Genomic DNA, 24,024 nt, shown 5'->3' with positions numbered 1-24,024 from the left:
CCCATCTAGAATACTCAAACTCTGCTTTCATTGCCAAGCCTCTGCACACACCACAGAGACCAGGGAGTGTGCTCTGTATATATTCTATGGGGATTGCAGTACATCATCTGATTGGCTGTACCACCCAGTGATAACTAAGTAAAGTAAAAAAGTCTTGAGCAAAGGGAGAACCAGTGGTGTGAATAGACACACACACACAGGGGTACTAATACATCTTTTATTTAGATTTATACAGTAGGGCAATTGCAAGAATTTTAAAACAATTGCACAAAATAAATATGGTTACTGTCCCTTTCAATATAAATGAGAGCAGGAATCTTGCAAGCCATAACATGCTTTTATTAGTTTAATGTCTTATGTGCTAAACAGGGAATTCACAAGAGAGTATCCTAACACATATCCTTATCCCATAAGCTCATATGTCTCAATGGCATCCAGTGCCAATATATAAATACACAACATGAAATAAATCTATGGCTGGGTTAGTGTGATAGAATTTATTAGACAACTAAAAATACAAATATATAGCTAGGCATGGTGGTATGTAAAGTATAATAAAAAATTAGCCCAAATTATTACTCCAAAGAGAATTGATCCCCAGATTTCTTCTGTAGCATAGAAGAATTTTTACTTAAAGGGACAAGAAACCGCACATTTTTCTTTACTGATTCAGGTAATGCTTATAAGTTTCCATTTAACTTTTATTATTAAATGTGCTTTATACTCCTGTTATCCTTTGTTAAAGCAGCAGCAATGCACTACTGTGCGCTAGCCAAACACAAGTGAGCCTATAACAAGAGGCATATATGTGCAGCCTAAATGCAAAAAAGAGAGAATGACAGTAAGGTGTTACAAAGCACTCTTTCCTTTAACTAAGTAACGCTCAACTGATAATGTGAGTAGCGTAATGTTTAAAAAATAAACTTTTATTAAGTAACTTAAAACAGGGATAAACCCTTCACAACACACCCACCGCAACCATAAAAATAGATAACGATAACTGAGAGTCACTCCCCTGTATTCCTGGCTGATAACAGGAAGCGTCGGCTTCAGGTGCCAGGAGTGACTTTCCCAGAGATCTAACCTATGTGACTGTACAAATGCGTTTCGGCCTTGTAGCAGGCCTTTTTCAATGTAGAATAATTTGACAAACAGAGCAAGTATGTATTGTGGCCTTTTAAACCCTGCTATCTATCATGATGTCCAATCACGTGTCATTTATCATACACGCCTCTTATAGAGCCTATCAAAGATGTTACCGGCTCTCAATGGGGGAGTGCATGCTTTTTCTGCTCACTGATTGGACAGGGTCATTAAGCGTCATCAAAACAGGAGGCGTTGATACAATAACTACTGGGGATAGATATTTCCAATACAATCCCATATACTATACATAAACAACACTCAGGAAGCATTAGGAGTACAGATCTTAATAAAGCAGTGATTCTTTCCTTCTTCCGATGTCGCAGATGCTGTGTGATAGTTATTAGCATCTGTCTTCCTAAGGGAATATTATACACTTTGCGATCATGCTGTTAGGGATTTATAAATGCACTGAAATTTGCCTGCTATAAATATCTAAATGGGATAACGGTTTTAGGGAATTTGGATCTGACATCTATATATTAAGCTAGAGAAGTAACGTATAAAGCAAATGATCTATGATCCGATTCAACTTTGCTTATATTCAACGTCCTCCCCAAAAAAAAGTCGATACCCAAATATGCCATAACCTTTGCAATATCTATACAAAAAAGTTCCTTATGCTGAATGTTTAGTATCTCAAACCTCTCTGTGCAAGCATATGGCACACTAATATGGGGAAAGATAGCGATAAACACGATAAGGCCTATTTATCAAGCCATCAACCGCAAATACTCCGCAGCGTAATTGTGGCGAGCCTGATTCCCCTTATTTATCAAAGCTTACAGACCGGCAAAAGTTGAAATCTGTGATGTAACATACAATCCGCCAGTCTCAGACCGACACAGATCGATGCTTACGTCATAACAGATGTTCCGAATACAAATTTGGCACTATCTGACTACTTTTGCTAGTTATCAAATTTCTAACAGGTACTCTTGCCACTATTCTGGCACAACGTACCTGTTTTCAATCCGCCGCCCTGGTGGCCGCGGATGCCATAGGAATCAATGGGAGTCTGAAAGCAGCGAAAGCTTATGTTTGCTGCTGCCCGATATCCCATTGATTCTTATGGGAGAATAAAAGTTATGTTTACACCTAACACCCTAACATGTTCCCCGAGTCTAACATCCCTAATCTGCCGCCCCTACATGGCCGCCACCTACATAAAATATATTAACCCCTATCCCGCCACTCCCAGTCCCCGCCGCACCTAAATAAAGTTATTAACCCCTATCCCGCTGCTTCCCCCGGAACCCCACCTCACCTAAATAAAGTTATTAACCCCTATCCTGCCGCTCCCCCACCCCGCCGCACCTAAATAAAGTTATTAACTCCTATCCCGCTGCTCCCGGAGCCCACCGCAACTAAATAAATGTATTAACCCCTAAACCCCTGGCCTCCCACATCACTACCACTTACTAAACCTATTAACCCCTAAACCTAACAACCCGCTAACTTTATATTAAAATTACCTCATCTCTATCTTATAATAAATTTAAACTTACCTTTAGATTTAAATTAAACTATATTAAACTATTAATTAACCTACCCTAACTGTTATACTAAATTACATTAAACTATATTAAACTATTAATTAACCTACCCTAACTGTTATACTAAACTTACATTAAACTATATTAAACTAATAATTAATCTACACTGTTATACTGAAATTACATTAAACTGCAAATTAATTAAAATTAATTAAAACCTAACCCTACTCAAATAATTTAAATCTACTATTAAAAATTACAAAGTTACAAAAAACTAACAACTAAGTTACACAAAATAACAAACACTAAGTTACAAAAAAAATAAACACTAAGTTACACAAAATAAAAAATAAATTATCAAGTATTTAAACTAATTACACCTAATCTAAGAGCCCTATGAAAATAAAAAAGCCCCCCCTCCAATAAAAAAAACTACCAATGGCCCTTAAAAGGGCCTTTTGCGGGGCATTGCCCCAAAGAAATCAGCTCTTTTACCTGTGAAAAAAATACAAATACCCCCCAACAGTAAAACCCACCACCCACACAACCAACCCCCAAATAAAAACCTAATCTAAAAAACTTAAGCTCCCCATTGCCCTGAAAGGGGCATTTAGCTCTTTTTCTGCACAAAGTCCCTAATCTAAAAATAAAACCCACCCAATAAACCCTTAAAAAAACCTAACACTAACCCCCAAAGATCCACTTACAGTTTTGAAGACCAGACATCCATCCTCAACGAAGCGGCAGAAGTCCTCATCGAAGCCGGCAGAAGTCTTCATCCAAGCGGGCCGACATCTTCATCCAAGTCGGCAGAAGTCTTCATCCAGATGGTATCTTCTTATCTTCATCCATCCGGCATGGAGCGGCTCCATCTTCAAGACATCCGGCGTGGAGCATCCGCTTCAATCGACGTCTTCTTCTGAATGAAGTTTCCCTTTAAATGACTTCATCAAAGATGGCGTCCCTTAGATTCCGATTGGCTGATAGATATCAGCCAATCGGAATTAAGGTTGAAAGTCATATAGTGGCTGTTGCAATCAGCCAATAGGATTGAGCTTTCATCCTATTGGCTGATCCAATGATTGGATCAGCCAATAGGATGAAAGCTCAATCCTATTGGCTGATTGCAACAGCCAATATTATTTTCCCTACCCTGTATCATGTGACAACCATCAGCCAATCATAAAACGCATATACGTATATACTGTGAATACTTGCACATTCTTAGTAGGAGCTGGTGCCCCAGAAACTGTGCTTAAAAAAATATTGTGTACCTCTTTATAACGGAAGTGAATTAGAAAATGGTTTGAAATGTTGTGCTCTATTTGAATCATGGAAGTTTAATTTTAACTTTAACGTCTCTTTAAGATAGGGTGACCAGAATCTGAAGGAATGTCCCATTTTATCATGCCTGTTTACTGATTGGATTTTTATGTCCATCGCAGCGCTATGGCCTGCAATATCTGCTACTTTTAGCTGCTCAGCAGCTGGGGAAATACAGTTCCCTGCATGCTGTGGTAGTGGACATGTGTAAAAGGAGACGGAAAAGTTTGTGCACATTTTTGGTGGTGTCTGACTGGGGGTGGGTGGCTTGTGAGCAAAGAGAGAAATGATCAGTAGAGACAGCGTTGATCTGCAGAGAGAGAAAACAATTTCACATCAGAGAGCAGTTCAACATCAGATAAAGGCCTCTATTTATCAAGCTGTCAACCGCAAATACGCTGGAATTCCGCAGCGTATTTGTGGCGAGCCTGATTCGCCGTAGTTATCAAACCCTACAAACCGGCAAAAGTAGAATTTAGTGACGTAACATACGATCCACCGGACTCATTCCGACACAGATCGATGCTTACGTCGCTACAGATGTTCCGAACGCAAGTTCGGCACAATCTGACTACTTTTGGAAGTTATCAAAAAACTACCAGGTACGCTCGGCACTATTCTGGCCCTGCATACCTGGTTTTCAATCCGCCGCCTGGAGGCGGCGGATGCCATAGGAATCAATGGGAGTCTGACAGCAGCGAAAGCTCATGTTCGCTGCTGCCCGATATCCCATTGATTCCTATGGTAAATGTCTACACCTAACACCCTAACATGTACCCCGAGTCTAAACACCCCTAATCTGTCCCCCCATACACAGCCGCAACTAAATAAAGTGTTTAACCCCTAAACCGCTGCTCCCGGAGCCTGCCATCACCTACATTATACTTATTAACCCCTAATCTGCCCCCCTATACCGCCGCAACTCTAATAAATGTATTAACCCCTAAACTGCCGCTCCCGGAGCCCACCGCAACTCAAATAAAGTGTTTAACCCCTAAACCGCCCCCCCTAGACCGCCGCCACCTACATTATACTTATTAACCCCTAAACCGCCACTCCCGGACCCCGCTGCCACCTACATTAAATGTATTAACCCCTAATCTCCCGCCCCCAACGTCGCCGCCACTATATTAAATTAATTAACCCCTAAACCTAAGTCTAACCCTAACCTCCCTAACTTAAATATAATTTAAATTAATCTAAATAAAATTACTATTATTAACTAAATTATTCCTATTTAAAACTAAATACTTACCTATAAAATAAACCCCAACCTAGCTACAATATAACTAATAGTTAAATTGTAGCTAGCTTAGGGTTTATTTTTATTTTACAGGCAAGTTTGTATTTATTTTAACTAGGTACAATAGTTATTAAATAGTTATTAACTATTTAATAACTACCTAGCAAACATAAATACAAAAGTACCACCACCCACACACCCAACCCTACTCTAAAACCCACCCAATCCCCCCTTAATAAAACCTAATACTACCCCCTTGAAGATCACCCTACCTTGAGACGTCTTCACACAGCCGGGCACAAGTGGTCCTCCAGAGGGGCAGAAGTCTTCATCCAATCCGGGCAGAAGAGGACCTCCAGACGGGCAGAAGTCTTCATCTAGGCGGCATCTTCTATCTTCATCCATCCGGCGAGGAGCGGCTCCATCTTGAAGACATCCGACACGGAGCATCCATCCAGACCGACGACTACCCGATGAATGAATATTACTTTAAATGACGTCAGCCAATCGGAATTAAGGTAGGAAAAATCCTATTGGCTGATGCAATCAGCCAATAGGATTGAAGTTCAATCCTATTGGCTGATCCAATCAGCCAATAGGATTGAGCTTGCATTCTATTGGCTGATTGGAACAGCCAATAGAATTTGAGCTCAATCCTATTGGCTGATTGCATCAGCCAATTGGATTTTTCCTACCTTAATTCCGATTGGCTGATAGAATTCTATCAGCCATTCAGAATTCAAGGGACGCCATCTTGGATGATGTCATTTAAAGGAATATTCATTCATCGGGTAGTCATCGGTCTGGATGGATGCTCCGCGTCGGATGTCTTCAAGATGGAGCCGCTCCTCGCCAGATGGATGAAGATAGAAGATGCCGCCTGAAGACTTCTGCCCATCTGGAGGTCCTCTTCTGCCCGGATCGGATGAAGACTTCTGCCCCTCTGGAGGACCACTTGTGCCCGGCTGGGTGAAGACGTCTCAAGGTAGGGTGATCTTCAAGGGGGTAGTGTTAGGTTTTATTAAGGGGGGATTGGGTGGGTTTTAGAGTAGGGTTGGGTGTGTGGGTGGTGGGTTTTAATGTTGGGGGGTTATTGTATTTTCTTTTACAGGTAATAGAGCTGATTACTTTGGGGCAATGCCCCGCAAAATGCCCTTTTAAGGGCTATTTGTAATATAGTATAGGGTAGGGATTTTTTTTTATTTTGGGGGGCTTTTTTATTTTATTAGGGGGATTAGATTAGGTGTAATTAGTTTAAAATTCTTGCAATTATTTTATTTTTTTCTGTAATTTAGTGTTTGTTTTTTTGTACTTTAGTTAATTTTATTTAATTGTAATTTATTTATTTTAATTTAGGTAATTAATTTAATGATAGTGTAGTGTTAGGTGTAATTGTAACTTAGGTTAGGATTTATTGTACAGGTACTTTTGTATTAATTTAACTAGGTAGTTATTAAATAGCTAATAACTATTAATTAACTATTGTACCTAGCTAAAATAAATACAAATTTGCCTGTAAAATAAAAATCAATCCTAAAATAGCTACAATGTAACTATTAGTTATATTGTAGCTAGCTTAGGATTTATTTTACAGGTAAGTATTTAGTTTTAAATATGAATAAATTATTTCATGATAGTAATATTTATTTAGATTAATTTAAATTATATTTAAGTTAGGGGGTGTTAGGGTTAGGGTTAGATTTAGGTTTAAGGGTTAATAAATTTAATATAGTGGCGGCGACGTTGGGGGCGGGAGATTAGGGGTTAATAAATTTAATGTAGGTGGCGGTGGTGTAGGGGGGTCAGATTAGGGGTTAATAAATTTAATGTAGGTGGCGGCGGTGTAGGGGGGTCAGATTAGGGGTTAATAAATTTAATGTAGGTGGCGGCGGTGTAGGGGGGTCAGATTAGGGGTTAATACATTTAATGTAGGTGGCGGCGGGGTCCGGGAGTGGCGGTTTAGGGGTTAAACATTTTATTTTGTTGCGGCGGTTTAGGGGTTAATACATATAATGTAGGTGGCGGTGGGAGCGGCTGTTTAGGGGTTAATAACTTTATTTAGTTGCGGGGGGGTCCGGGAGCAGCGGTATAGGGGTTAATAACTTTATTTAGTTGCGGCGGGTCCGGGAGCGGCGGTATAGGGGGTAAAACAGTATATTATAGTGTGGGTGCTTAGTGACAGGGTAGCAAGAAAGCTGCAAATAAGCCGATGAGCAGCGAGATCGATGACTGTTAGTTAACAACAGTCCGCTGCTCATCGCACCGTACTTGGTGAACGGCTTTTTGACAGCTTTCTTGATAATTTTGGTGAACTTATTAAGGTCCGCGGCAGCTATGTTAGGCAATTTTAGGTGAGCGTATTGGTGCCGTTGAATACAAGAAAGTCGACGGCTTGATAAGTAGGGGCCACAGTGTTGAAAAGCAGAGACAGGACGGAACATCTGAGAAAGAGAGAGAGCGAGAGAGCGCTGAATAGCAGATAGATTACTCTGAGTTTATGGTTAAATGGACAGTATAGTCAAAATTACTTTAATTCTGTTAACCAAATGTGCAGTCTTTTTATATTTATACTTTTTGAGTCACCAGCTTCTACTGAGCATGTGCAAGAATTCACAGAATATATGTATATGCATTTGTGATTGGCTGATGGCTGTCACATGATACAGGGGGTGTAGAAATAGACATAACTTTTACATGTCATAAAATAATCTACTACTCATCTGAAGTTCAGACTCTGAGGCCGATTTATCAAGGACCGAATGGAGCTTGCTGCCCCTGTTTCCACGTGAGCCTTCATACTCGCCGGAAACAGCAGTTATGAAGCAGCGGTCTTAAGACAGCTGCTCCATAACTGGTCCGCAGCCTCTGAGGCTGCTGTCTACAATCCGCCTGATCCTATACGATCAGGCTGATTGACACCCCCTGCTAGCGGCCAATTGGCCGCAAATCTGCAGGGGGTGGCATTGCACAAGCAGTTCGCTAGAACTGCTTGTGCAATTTTAAATGCACGCAATGTTTGTCAGACATGATACGCTGTCAGCAATGTCTGTCAGACATGATATCCTACAGCATATCATGTCAGACAGACATTGATAAGTCGGCCCCTAAGTGCTATTGTATTGTCTTTTTATCATATATTTGTTGATTATGAAAATTTTCTGTATTTAGTGGTCCTTCAATAATTAATTACTGATATACTTTCTTGTGCATTTTGTATCTTATTGTGAAGCATTTGTTGTGAATATTATATTTATATTACCAAATCTGTTAGGGTGTATGAGAGGTGGAAGAAACACCTTTCATAATATAAAATTTAAAGGACAATACATAGAATGTTCTCACACTCACAGTCACATGCACGCACAAAGTTGTACACATAAAAACGCACACACACACTCACATACACACACACTCATCTATATATAGCTGCAATAAACATAAAGGCCTCTAGATATGAAAGTCTGGCAGACCTGATCCGCCAGTGCGGATCAGGTCCGCCAGACTTCGCTGAATACAGCGAGCAATACGCTCGCTGTATTCATCATTGCACCAGCAGCCAATAGGCTGCCAGCAGGGGGGTGTCAATCAACCCGATTGTACTCGATCGGGTTGTATTGTTGCGATGTCTGTCCGCCTGCTCAGAGCAGGCGGACAGGTTATGGAGCAGCGGTCTTTGTGACCTCTGCTTCATAACTGCTGTTTCTGGCGAGTCTGAAGGCTCGCCAGAAACACGGGGCATCAAGCTCCATACGGAGCTTGATACATATGCCCCAAAGACACCAAAGCACGGATTTCTTGAAACAATATTTCCCCTAACACAATACTAAGTGCTTAAAGCCAACAAAATTAAAGGTAATAGCAAGCTGAGTAAAAGTAAGGTTCAGAGCTACCTCTAAACTGTAAGCTCCATTGACAGTCTCTTTTTATACCCCCTAGAATGTAAGCTCTTTGGGCAAAATGATATACCTGTATAATACTTCAAAAAAGTGCCTTGTTTGCCTAGGCCAAAAAAACGCCCTTGAATAACAGTTATAATAGTGGCAGCTATTGTTTTCATTTTTAAATGTATTTAGAATAAATGGTTTGACGTTCTATAACCAAAACCTAGCCTAAAAATGAATCATGTTTGTTTTGAGTATGCTGTGTGTCATCGATAAAGTGTCCCTTTTTTCCCCTCTGGTCACTATATAGCTAGCTAGTATATCCCAGGCATGTGTATCTGTCTCTAGATATTCAGACATGTATTTTGTATGGAATTTTCAATGTATGTTCCCTGTTCCTGAATCTATTGGACCTTCTGTATTTATATTACATTCAAACAATTAAATAAGTCATGGCACATCATTATTTGCTGAATTAAAGAGATTGAGCTCAGATGTTCCAAAGGTTACCCAATTCTCATGATAAAAGTCAGTAACAATAAATGCTGGCATACAATGAATAAACAAATATAAAGTACCTCGAGCTGATATAAACCATGCCAAGATATGCTTCCCTTTCTAAATAGGAATAAAGAGCTCCCATGAACACACATCCAACAAAAAATTACTATTAGAATTTGCTTTGATATTTATGCAGGTATAACTAAAGAATGGTAAACAATTGTGTGTAATTATGTTTATATAAATAAACTGGACATTAGCGTAATTTGTATACATGCTTCAGAAATGAATCACTTACAAAATAAATGTTTAAAAGCATTTAAAACTGTATTTTTTGTGATCAAATTATGCAATGTTTTACAGTCCTTTTATAAACCCTTTGAAAAGCTGTCGGCATTTAACATTATTCTGGTGAACTGCTTGTGCAATGCAGCCCCCCCCCCCCGCAGATTGGCCACTAGCAGGGGTATCAATCAACCCAATTGTATCTAATCGGGTTGATTGCTGTCTGCAGCCTCAGAGGCAGCAGACTAGTTAAGGAGCAGCGGTCTTAAGGCATGGAAACAGGGGCATCAGGGGCTATTCGTCCCTTGATATATCGGCCCCTAACTGTGAAAAACTGTCAAAATGCACTGAGATAAGAGGAGGCCTTCAACGGCTTAGAAATTAATTTATGAGCCTACTTAGGTTTATCTTTAAACAAAGAATACCAAGAGAACAAAGCAAATTTAAAAGTAAATTGGAAAGTTGTTTAAACTGCATGCCCTGTATTAATCATGAAACTTTAATTTTGACTAGACTGTCCCTATAATATTACAAGTTAAGTCGAGCTAAACATACAGCGCTAGAAAAATTAGAGCAAAACTTGAAGTAAAGTGTTAGGGCTACAAAAAGTTGCACAAAACACTTGTTCAGCATATACAGTATTTATTACTGACAAAAAAAAAGAATTAAAAGGTTTTTAAAGGAATATTGTATATATTAAGGTGTTTGACTGGATATTTATATGTACATGACTTAATTCATGCGTCCTTCACAACGATAAATTTGCCTGATTCAAGGTCATCTTCTCTGATGAATCCAATTTTCAGATTTGCCCAACACCTGATCATCTAATGGTTTGACAGAGACCTGGAGAGGCGTACAAGCCACAGCGTCTTGCACCCACTGTGAAATTTGGTGGAGGATCGGTAATGATTTGGGGGGGGGGGGGCTTCAGCGAGACTGGAATCAGGCAGACTTTGTGAAGGACACATTATTCAAACTTGCTTCCTTCTGCTCTGACAATGTTTTCTGCGGATTTGTTTTTTCAGCAGGACAAGGTGTGGCTGGAGGACCACCAAATCAAGACCCTGTCATGGCCAGCCCAATCTCCAGACTTGAAGTCCATTTAAACCTCTAGAATTTGAGCAAGAGGAAGATGGATGATCACAAGCCATTAAACAAAGCTTAGCTGCTTGAATTTTTGCATCAGGATTGGCATAAATTCACACAACAGCAATGTAAAAGACTGGTGGAGAGCATGCCAAGACACCTGAAAGTTGTGATTAAAATCTAAGGTTATTCCACCATATATAGATTTCTCAGCTATTGCTAAGTTAAAATATAAGTATTGTGTTTTCTGTATAAATGACTATGATCTTGTTTTCTTTGCATTATATGAGGTCTTAAAACACTGCATCTTTTCTGTTATCTTGGTCAGTTATCATTTTCTACAAATAAATGGTGTAAATGACAAGATTTTTATTTGGAATTTGGGAGAAATGTTTTCAGTAATTTATAGAATTAAACAAAAATGTTAATTTTACTCAAACACATACATAGAAACAGTAAAACCACAGAAACTGATCATTTTTGCAGTGGTCCAGAGCTATAGATTGTTTAGCCATTGTGAAACACCTTATTGTGTAGCAATTTTTATTTTTATAAGTAATAACAAATTTACTGCTTTTAATACAATTATTATAGATATATACATTTGCTGTACATTTGGCATTGTATAGGCGGCATTGATTTCCCTCTCACATGATAAAAAGTTGTGTAAAATGAAAGGTAGCAGGGACATGAAACAAATCTGTTTAAAGGGTGATTTATCAAGCTGAGGTGGACAGGGGCACACATACGCGCCCCTGTCACCGCAGCTCGTTTATTTTGGGCTGTATTCCCCTGGTAGAAATTCAGCATTGCACATGAGTGATATTTTGCGCTTGTTTGCAATCCCGACCCTGCCCACGCACAGCCAATTGCGCACGGGTAGGAGCTGTAAGAGGTGGCGAAAGGGTAGGGAAGCAGCGGTCTAATGACCGCTGCTTGTTAATATGGCGTGCAGGCAAAAGCCTGCAGAAGAGGTTGATAAATTGACACCTTAGTGTCCAAGTTGAAATAACTGATTTTGCCTGTGGAAACTGTCCCCTTTACTGATTTTGTCAATACTTTAGTATTTGCTATACAATAGCTATGTAATTAAGAGGTATTCTAACTGGGGTAGATATAAAAGTGGCCCTGCAATTACTTTGAATAGAAAAAAAATGTATCTGCTGCTTGCTTGAGTTTGTTATCCCTTTAAGGGAGTTATCTGCTAAACAAATTAACTGTCTATGATGGATAAGCGTTATAGACAAACAATAAAAAGCTTTTTTTCTTGTATGTCTATAATGTTTATTCATATGATAAAGGGGTCTGATTGACTCTGAAACATTGGGGTCTTACTTTAACCTTTTGGAATAATTGCTAATTTTACACTAAACCCAGAAAGTACGGTGTTATCTTCTGGGCTAAATTTATACATTAACTTTGAACCAGCTGCACTCTGGTAGTTGGGACTATGGTATAAGTGATTTTATGAGTTCACACCTATCTATATTACAAAAAAATATATACAGATGTATATATAGAAATATTTATTTAAAAATACAAAAAACATTTTCTTATAAGTGAAGAACATAGGTATTTGAAGTATTCTTAACGCACCTGCAGCTTTAGCGCAGTTCTCCTAGCACACCACTTATAATCTATCCCTTTATTGGGGATTGAGTATTGAGTTATTATATTTAAATATTTGAAATAACCGTTCATTATTTTTTAATTTTTTTTATAAAGCATCAATATTTATGGTACTGAAGTATAGTCTATGCTGATGATACTCAGATCTACCTATCCAGCCCTGCGCTCTCTCCTTCTGTCCTTTCTCACATCCGTGTCTGCTTATCTGGCATTTCTTCTTGGATGGCCTCTCACCACCTAAAAATCAACATGTCCAAGACTGAGCTCCTTCTAATCCCCCCCCCTGTAATTCTACCCCGGTTTCTAACTTTTCAATCACTGTTGGTGACACCACTATCTCCCCATCACCCCAAGTCTGCTGCCTAGGAGTTACAATTGACTCCAATCTGTCCTTCACACCCCACATCCAATTGCTCTCTTCATCTTGTTGCAACCACCTACGCAATATCTCCAAAATTCGTCCGTTTATGAGTGCTGAAACTACTAAACAGCTAATCCACTCCCTGGTAATTTCCAGACTTGTCTACTTTAATAACCTACTAACTGGCCTCCCTCTCTCCCACCTCTCCCCTCTTCAATCCATCCTAAATGCCTCTGCTAGGCTAATCCACCTCTCCCAACGCTCTGTATCTGCTGCACCCCTCTGCGAGTACCTTCACTAGCTCCCCAATTACAGCAGAATTAAATTAAAAATTCTCACCCTGACCTACAAAGCCCTCACCAATGCAGCCCCCCTACCTTCCTCACTCATCAACAAATACACTCCAGCCCGCCCCCTAAGATCCAACAATGACCTGCTCCTTGCATCTTCTACCATCACCTCCTCCCATGCTAGGCTACAGGACTTCTCTCGTGCGGCACCAACTATCTGGAATGCACTTCCTAGAGCTGTCAGACTCTCCCCTAACCTTTCCTCCTTTAAACGCTCCCTAAAGACCTTTTTGTTCAGGAAGCCTATCTCCAATTCAGTAACAAATGAATTCCACTTGCCTAATAGGTGCCCTCATCTAACTCCACACTAACATCATTCTCACCTTTGCAGTCCCCACCTTCTGTTTCTCACCCTCATACCCATCTAGATTGTAAGTTACCAAGGGAACAGGGCCCTCAATTCCCCCCGTATTTGTTTGTTACTCTTTGTCTGGTGTCTTTTAAATTGTATTGCACTGTTCTTTTATTTTTGTACCCATGGACAGCGCTGCGAAATCTGTTGGCGCTTTATAAATAAATAATAATAACAATAATAGCTTGGATTTACACAAGCTGAAACAAATCAAGAGACTGGTTTGTCCTAAAACTACAGTATGTGCCTTTTTATCCAATATACGACAGCTGAAAGGACATTAAACAATTGTTGTTATTATATATGCATAGCATTTATCAGTATTCAAGCACTGTATTACAATATATCTGCTTAAAGATATTTTTTTCAAGAGAATTATAGTAATATTCCCCTAGATTTAGAGTTCTGCGTTAGCCGTCAAAACCAGCGTTAGGGGCTCCTAACGCTGGTTTTGGCCGCCCACTGGTATTTAGAGTCAGTCAGGAAAGGGTCTAACGCTCACTTTGCAGCCGCGACTTTTCCATACCGCAGATCCCCTTACGTCAATTGCGTATCCTATCTTTTCAATGGGATCTTTCTAACGCTGGTATTTAGAATCTTGGCTGAAGTGAGCGTTAGAAATCTAACGACAAGACTCCAGCCGCAGCAAAAAGCCAGGAGTTAAGAGCTTTCTGGGCTAACGCCGGTTCATAAAGCTCTTAACTACTGTGCTCTAAAGTACACTAACACCCATAAACTACCTATGTACCCCTAAACCGAGGCCCCCCACATCGCCGCCACTATATAATTTTTTTTAACCCCTAATCTGCTGACCGCATACCGCCGCAACCTATGTTAACCCTATGTACCCCTAATTTGCCGACCCCTATATTATATTTATTAAACCCTAATCTTCCGCCCCCAACGTCGCAGCCACCTACATACAATTATTAACCCCTAATCTGCCGACTGGACCTCACCGCTACTATAATAAAGTTGTTAACCCCTAATCCGCCTCACTACCGCCTCAATAACCCTATAATAAATAGTAATAACCCCTAATCTGCCCTCCCTAACATCACCGACACCTAACTTCAAGTATTAACCCCTAATCTGCCGACCGGACCTCACCGCTACTCTATTAAATTTATTAACCCCTAAAGCTAAGTCTAACCCTAACACTAACACCCCCCTAAGTTAAATATAATTTTTATCTAACGAAATAAATTAACTCTTATTAAATAAATTATTCCTATTTAAAGCTAAATACTTACCTGTAAAATAAACCCTAATATAGCTACAATATAAATTATAATTATATTGTAGCTATTTTAGGATTTATATTTATTTTACAGGCAACTTTGTATTTATTTTAACCAGGTACAATAGCTATTAAATAGTTAAAAACTATTTAATAGCTACCTAGTTAAAATAATTACAAAATTACCTGTAAAATAAATCCTAACCTAAGTTACAATTAAACCTAACACTACACTATCAATAAATTAATTAAATAAAATACCTACAATTATCTACAATTAAACCTAACACTACACTATCAATAAATTAAGTACATACAAATACCTACAAATAAATACAATTAAATAAACTAACTAAAGTACAAAAAATAAAAAAAGAACTGTTACAAAAAATAAAAAAATAATTTACAAACATTATAAAAATATTACAACAATTTTAAGCTAATTACACCTACTCTAAGCCCCCTAATAAAATAACAAAGCCCCCCAAAATAAAAAAATGCCCTACCATATTCTAAAATACAAATAGAAAAGCTCTTTTACCTTACCAGCCCTTAAAAGGGCCTTTTGCGGGGCATGCCCCGAAGAATTCTGCTCTTTTGCCTGTAAAAAAAAAACATACAATCCCCCCCCAACATTACAACCCACCACCCACATACCCCTAATCGAACCCAAACCCCCCTTAAATAAACCTAACACTAAGCCCCTGAAGATCTCCCTACCTTATCTTCACCACGCCTGGTATCACCGATCCGTCCAGAGGAGGCTCCGAAGTCTTCATCCAAGCCCAAGTGGGGGCTGAAGAGGTCCATCATCGGGCTGAAGAGATCCATCATCCGGCTGAAGAGATCCATCATCCGGCTGAAGAGGTCCATCATCCGGCTGAAGAGGTCCATCATCGGGCTGAAGAGATCCATCATCCGGCTGAAGAGGTCCATCATCGGGCTGAAGAGATCCATCATCCGGCTGAAGAGGTCCATCATCGGGCTGAAGTCTTCTATCAAGCGGCATCTTCAATCTTCTTTCTTCTGGATCCATCTTCATCCCGCCGACGCGGAACATCCATCCTGGCCGACGACTTCCCGACGAATGACGGTTCCTTTAAATGACGTCATCCAAGATGGCGTCTCTCGAATTTCGATTGGCCAATCGGAATTAAGGTAGGAAAATTCTGATTGGCTGATGGAATCAGCCAATCAGATTCAAGTTCAATCCGATTGGCTGATCCAATCAGCCAATCAGATTGAGCTCGCATTCTATTGGCTGATCGGAACAGCCAATAGAATGCGAGCTCAATCTGATTGGCTGATTCCATCAGCCAATCAGAATTTTCCTACCTTAATTCCGATTGGCTGAGAGAATCCTATCAGCCAATCGGAATTCGTGGGACGCCATCTTGGATGACGTCATTTAAAGGAACCGTCATTCGTCGGGAAGTCGTCGGCCAGGATGGATTTTCCGCGTCGGCGGGATCATGAAGATGGATCCGGAAGAAAGAAGATTGAAGATGCCGCTTGATAGAAGACTTCAGCCCGATGATGGACCTCTTCAGCCGGATGATGTATCTCTTCAGCCGGATGATGGATCTCTTCAGCCCGATGATGGACCTCTTCAGCCAGATGATGGATCTCTTCAGCCCGATGATGGACCTCTTCAGCCGGATGATGGACCTCTTCAGCCGGATGATGGATCTCTTCAGCCGGATGATGGATCTCTTCAGCCCGATGATGGACCTCTTCAGCCCCCACTTGGGCTTGGATGAAGACTTCGGAGCCTCCTCTGGACGGATCGGTGATACCCGGCGTGGTGAAGATAAGTTAGGGAGATCTTCAGGGGCTTAGTGTGAGGTTTATTTAAGTGGGGTTTGGGTTAGATTAGGGGTATGTGGGTGGTGGGTTGTAATGTTGGGGGGGTATTTTATGTTTTTTTTACAGGCAAAAGAGCAGAATTCTTTGGGGCATGCCCCGCAAAAGGCCCTTTTAAGGGCTGGTAAGGTAAAAGAGCTTTTCAATTTTTATTTTAGAATAGGGTAGGGCATTTTTTTATTTTGGGGGGCTTTGTTATTTTATTAGGGGGCTTAGAGTAGGTGTAATTAGCTTAAAATTGTTGTAATATTTTTATAATGTTTGTAAATTATTTTTTTATTTTTTGTAACTTAGTTCTTTTTTTATTTTTTGTACTTTAGATAGTTTATTTAATTGTATTTAATTGTAGGTATTTGTATGTAATTAATTTATTGATAGTGTAGTGTTAGGTTTAATTGCAGATAATTGTAGGTATTTTATTTAATTAATTTATTGATAGTGTAGTGTTAGGTTTAATTGTAACTTAGGTTAGGATTTATTTTACAGGTAATTTTGTAATTATTTTAACTAGGTAGCTAATAAATAGTTATTAACTATTTAATAGCTATTGTACCTGGTTAAAATAAATACAAAGTTGCCTGTAAAATAAATATAAATCCTAAAATAGCTACAATATAATTATAATTTATATTGTAGCTATATTAGGGTTTATTTTACAGGTAAGTATTTAGCTTTAAATAGGAATAATTTATTTAATAAGAGTTAATTTATTTTGTTAGATAAAAATTATATTTAACTTAGGGGGGTGTTAGTGTTAGGGTTAGACTTAGCTTTAGGGGTTAATAAATTTAATAGAGTAGCAGTGAGGTCCGGTCGGCAGATTAGGGGTTAATAAGTGTATGTAGGTGGCGGCGACGTTGGGGGCGGCAGATTTGGGGTTAATAAATATAATATAGGGGTCCGCGGTGTTAGGGGCAGCAGATTAGGGGTACATAGGGATAACTTAGGTGGCGGCGGTGTACGGAGCGGCAGATTAGGGGTTAAAAAAAATATGCAGGGGTCAGCGATAGCGGGGGTGGCAGATTAGGGGTTAATAAGTGTAAGGCTAGGGGTGTTTAGACTCGGGGTACATGTTAGGGTGTTAGGTGCAGACTCAGGAAGAGTTTCCCCATAGGAAACAATGGGGCTGCGTTAGGAGCTGAAAGCTGCTTTTTTGCAGGTGTTAGGTTTTTTTTCAGCTCAAACTGCCCCATTGTTTCCTATGGGGGAATCGTGCACAAGCACGTTTTTGAAGCTGGCCGCGTCCGTAAGCACCGCTGGTATTTAGAGTTGCAGTGGCGGTAAATATGCTCTACGCTCCCTTTTTGGAGCCTAATGCAGCCCTTCTGTGAACTCTAAATACCAGCGGTATTTAAAAGGTGCGGGGGGAAAAAAGCACGCGTAGCTAACGCACCCCTTTGGCTGCAGAACTCTAAATCTAGCGGCTAGTTAGCAAAACCTGCATTGTTTCTCAAATCTAAAACAGTCCAGGAATACACCCCTTAAAAACTCTTGAGTATTTTAATCCCTTGCTGTAGCCCATCAGAGGCTAAATTGAAATTAATATGTAGCATGTAGCATGGTCAGGCAGAGTATGTACTTCCATGCCCGCCTCTATGCTGAGAGTTAAAATATAATTGGAGTGGTAAAATACAAAAATCAGACAAAATACAGTAAATAATGAAGATCTATAGCATTTTTTTAAACTATGCATAAAGGGAAACTAAAGTCAAAATTCAACTTTCATTAATCAGATAAAGTAGCAATTTTAAGAGACTTTCCAATTAACTTCTATTATCAAATTGTTCACAATTTTTTATATGCACACTTCCTGAGGCACCAGGTATTTTCACAGATCCCACATGGGATAGATTGTGACTGGCTGTAAAGCCTGGTGGAGGCGTTGCTGACTATGGCAATTAAACACCCGGTGGAGGCGTTGCTGACTCTGGCAATCAAACACTCGGTGGAGGCGTTGCTGACTCTGGCAATCAAACACCCAGTGGAGGTGTTGCTGACTCTTGCATTTAAACTCCTGATGGAGGCGTTGCTGACTCTGGAAATTAAACACCCAGTGGAGGCATTGCTGACTCTGGAAATTAAACACCCGGTGGAGGCGTTGCTGACTCTGGCAATTAAACACCAGGTGGAGGCGTCGCTGACTCTGGCAATTAAACACCCGGTAGAGGTGTTCTTGGTCAGGAAAATACATACCTATTAGAGGTGTTGCTGGGCTAGGGATACAGAAGTCTGTGTTATTGAAGAATGTCCCGTTGGCTGAGCGTGTTTTGTGTATCTACGAGAACACTGTGCATTCAGCATGTGCACCATGTGGTGTAGGGCAGGCTCGTACACTGCCAGGGTCAGAGCTATGGGTACATTGTTGTAACACTGTACACAGCATTCTCACTGACTCACAAAACACGCCCATTTTTCAATACTATTGACTTTTCCATCCCTAGCTATAGCTAGCTATAACCACACATAAATAATACGGGTAAACTCATCAATCACTGAGGCACATGACACATGTAAATGCTACTAATCGGGGCTAATTTTAGGGACATTATGTGTGCTTTTCCCTTTCTATATTGGCTGTCACCTGTCTGTGCACATACAGTTTTCATGTCCTTTTGCAAGTAGTCAACCTGCATACTCAGCCAAAGAACAGAGTCAAGTGCTGTAGCAAGTCACTGAGGTATGTGCGTTACCAGCGACGATGATCCCATGTGGGATCTGCGAAAATGCAGGTGTTCCGGGAAAACAGCGAACCCGTGAAATTAGCATACCACGTCACATCCTGTGATGTGGCATCAGCTGTTTCACAAAGTTAGACTTTAATGCGCATGCGTGCAAGCGTCATGGCATTCCTGGTCACACACATCAGGTTCTAGTATTAAAACAAGCAGTATGTAACTGGATGTTAAAAATTCACCCAGGCAGTGACTGTTCTATGGGGGTGACCCTATGTATTATAATCACTTTTCTTAGTTTTTTTCTTTCACCTTTCATACGGCTAGATTTAGAGTTCTGCATTAGCTGTCAAAAGCAGCGTTAAGGGGTCCTAACGCTGGTTTTGGCCAGCCGCTAGTATTTAGAGTCAGGCAGGAAAGGGTTTAACGCTCACTTTCAAGCCGCAACTTTTCCATACCGCATATTCCCTTACGTCAATTGCATATCCTATCTTTTCAATGGGATCTTCCTAACGCCGGTATTTAGAGTCTAGGCTGAAGTGAGCGGTAGACCCTCTACCAACAAGACTCCAGCCGCAGAAAAGTCAGTAGTTAAGAGCTTTCTGGGCTAATGCCGGTTTATAAAGCTCTTAACTACTGTGCTCTAAAGTACACTAACACCCATAAACTACCTATGTACCCCTAAACCAAGGCCCCCCAACATCGCCGCCACTATAGTAAATATTTTTAACCCCTAATCTGCCGACCGCACACCGCCACCACCTACATTATCCCTATGAACCCCTATCAGACAATCAGATTTTTCCTACCTTAATTCTGATTGGCTGATAGAATCCTATCAGCCAATCGGAATTCGAGGGACGCCATCTTGGATCATGTCATTCGGCGAGTAGGCGTTGTGGAAGAAGGATGGATCCGCGTCGGCTGGAAGAAGATGGCTCCGCTCCGGATGGATGAGATAGAAGATGCCGCTTGGATGAAGATGTCTACCAGTCCAGATGTCCTCTTCTGCCCGGATAGGATGAAGACTTCTGCCACTCCGGATGTCCTCTTTTGGTCCATCGGTGCCCGGCTGGGTGAACACGACTCAAATAGGGAGATCTTCAGGGAGTAGTGTTAGGTTTATTTAAGGGGGGTTTGGGTTAGAGTAGGGGTATGTTGGTGGTGGGTTGTAATGTTGGGGGGTGGTATTGTGTTTTTTTTTACAGGCAAAAGAGCTGTTTACTTTGGGGCATGCCCCGCAAAAAGCCCTTTTAAGGGCTGGTAAAAGAGCTGGTTACTTTTTATTTTAGAATAGGGTAGGACCTTTATTATTTTGGGGGGCTTTGTTATTTTATTAGGGGGTTTAGAGTAGGTGTAATTAGCTTAAAATTCTTGTAATCTTTTTTTATTTTTTGTAATTTAGTGTTTGTTTGTTTTTTGTATAGTTTATTTAATTGTAGGTATTTGTAGATACTTGTAGTTAATTGATTTAATTTATTTATTGATAGTGTAGTGTTAGGTTTAATTGTAACTTAGGTTAGGATTTATTTTACAGGTAATTTTGTAATTATTTTAACTAGGTAGCTATTAAATAGTAAATAACTATTTAATAGCTATTGTACCTAGTTAAAATAAATACAAAGTTGCCTGTTAAATAAATATAAATCCTAAAATAGCTACAATATAATTATTCGTTATATTGTAGCTATATTAGGGTTTATTTTACAGGTAAGTATTTAGATTTAAATATGAATACTTTAGTTAATAATATTTAATTTATTTCGTTAGATTAAAATTATATTTAATTTAGGGGGGTGTTAGGGTTAGGGTTGGACTTAGCTTTAGGGGTTAATACATTTATTATAGTAGCAGCGAGGTCCGGTCAGCAGATTAGGGGTTAATACTTGAAGTTAGGTGGCGGCGATGTTAGGGAGGGCAGATTAGGGGTTAATACTATTTATTATAGGTTTTGCGAGGCGGGAGTGTGGCGGTTTAGGGGTTAATAAGTTTATTAGAGTAGCGGCGAGGTCCGGTCGGCAGATTAGGGGTTAATAAATATAATATAGGGGTCAGCAGTGTTAGGGGCAGCAGATTAGGGGTACATAGGTATAATGTAGGTTGCGGCGGTGTCCGGAGCGGCAGATTAGGGGTTAATAATATAATGCAGGTGTCAGCGATAGCGGGGCGGCAGATTAGGGGTTAATAAGTGTAAGGTTAGGGGTGTTTAGACTCGGGGTTCATGTTAGGGTGTTAGGTGCAGACTTAGAAAGTGTTTCCCCATAGGAAACAATGGGGCTGCGTTAGGAGCTGAACACTGCTTTTTTGGAGGTGTTAGTTTTTTTTTCAGCCCAAACTGCCCCATTGTTTCCTATGGTGATATCGTGCACGAGCACATTTTAGCTGCTTACCACTACCGTAAGCAACGCTGGTATTGAGGGTTGAAGTGGCGGTACATTAGGCTCAACGCACCCTTTTTGGAGCCTAACGCAGCCCCTCAGACAACTCTAAATACCAGCGTTGTTTTAAGGGTGCATTGGGAAAAAAAGCGGCGTTAGCTACGCCGACAAAACTCTAAATCTAGCCGATAGTCTTTATAGTTTGTTCCCTCACAATCTCTTACTTTTTACCATTGCTACAAGCAGTGCTACCCGAGCTGTTTAAGGCTAACAAAGGTGATTATAATACATACAACAGTGGACCACAAAGTTCAGTATCAAGGATACAGAGAAACAGGTGGGCAACCTCATCTTCAGGAATTGAAAGAAGAAGGGCGCCTCATGGTGCAGAAAGTTTCAAAACATATATTGATCAGATTACAAATTCTTAAAAGGGGACTCACAATGAATAAATCACTATGGATAAGTGCTAATTGAGCAAGCTGGATCTCAATAGCCTCCAGCTGACTGGCGACCTGGGCTTTACAGGCACTCAGGATATCTCTCAGTGCAGGGCTGGCCTCTTGTGCTTGGCAGGCAGTCTGGGTTCCACTCAGTTGTAAGGAGTAAAAATAATCCCTATGAGTCTGAATCAATCTGAGATTTTAGAGAGAAAACTGCACCAAATAAAATTTAAATCCTTTTATTCTGTCAGGTTAATAAAACATAAAACGCGTTTCTCAGACTTGCAGTTCCATTTCATCAGGCAATTGCACAAGAGGCCAGCTAGCCCTGTAAAGCTCAGGTGGCCGGTCAGCTGGAGGCTGTTGAGATCCAGTTTGCTCAATTAGCGCATATCCATAGTGCTTTATCCATTGTGAGTACCCTTTTGGGAATTTTTATTATGATCAATATATGTTTTGAAGCTTTCTGTGCCATGAGGCGGCGGCGCCCTTCTTCTTTCAATCCCAGATAGCCCTTTTCCAGATCAACCAGCATGAGGAGGCGCTGACTCGTGGTGTTTATATTTACACAGCATACATCTGTTGGACTCTCAAGACGTTTTGCTCACCAATTTTTATTGTTTTTGTCGTTTTTACAATTTTTAGTTTATTTTATATATCGTGATTCGTTTTATGACCTGTAATAGGTCAGGTATATGGCCTGCCTAGTCTAATAGCACCTTAGGTTTGTTTTCAAACAAAATGTTAATGGTTACAGCGCCCCCTTAAGACACATGTATCAACTCTTGATAAAGTCCAGCCGAGTCCGGAGAAAACGAGTTGAGGTTGGGAGGAGCGTGGATCAGTGCATTGATACCGACCACGGACATCCTGTCAGTTTCACCTCTTACCTCTTTCACCTCTTACCTGCACAGCCATACGGATACAGTGTCAGATTCACTGCATGAACAGCGTGTATGACTGAATGAGCGAGGTATCAGGGGTTTAGCCACATAGCTTTATACTTTTAAAAGCTTTGTTACATGTGTATTTAAAGTGCATTTTAACTTGTGCTTTTTAACTGTTGTGACATTAAACGATACACTTAGAGGAGGTGCGCTTCTGTTTTTCTTGTATATGTGATCTTTACTGTTGCAACCACATCTTCTATTTGTTTCTACCTTTATATATTTAAAGGGATATATGAAACCCAAACTTTTTTCATTCATGATTTAGATAGAACATGAATGAATTTGTATTATATAATATGCTTTGTTCTCTTTTGTATCCTTTGCTAATTATAACACTTCTGTAGGCTCAGTACCAGCAATGTACTACTGGGAGCTTGCAGCTGATTGGTGGCTGCAAATTCCTGTATATTCCTCTTGTTATTGGCTCACTCATGTTTAGCTAGCACCCAGTAGTGCATTGCTGCTCTTTCAATAAAGAATACTAAGAGCAAATCAAATTTGATAATATAAGTAAATTGGAATGTTGTTTAAAACTGCTCTACATGAATTTATGAAAGAAAAATTCTGGGTTTCATGTCACAATAAATCCCTCTTCCCCTTCCTTCAGCAATCCTTGCAGAGTACTGGACGTATGGAAAAGGAACTATCCTGCAAATTCAGGGCAAATAGCACTTTTCATATATGGGGGTGCAGCCTTTTACTAGCCAGCGAACCACCACTGCTCACACATCATCAGCATTTACGGTAGAATTGTACAGGTAAAACACCCATGCTATGTCACCCCTGCTCTATTTTGATTTTGCTCAATTTGTTATATCAGCGCAA

The sequence above is a fragment of the Bombina bombina genome, chromosome 5 (assembly GCF_027579735.1).
Source record: "Bombina bombina isolate aBomBom1 chromosome 5, aBomBom1.pri, whole genome shotgun sequence".
Taxonomy (NCBI): domain Eukaryota; kingdom Metazoa; phylum Chordata; class Amphibia; order Anura; family Bombinatoridae; genus Bombina; species Bombina bombina.
The sequence above is the reverse complement of the archived record's forward strand: the minus strand, read 5'-3'. Positions refer to the sequence as shown.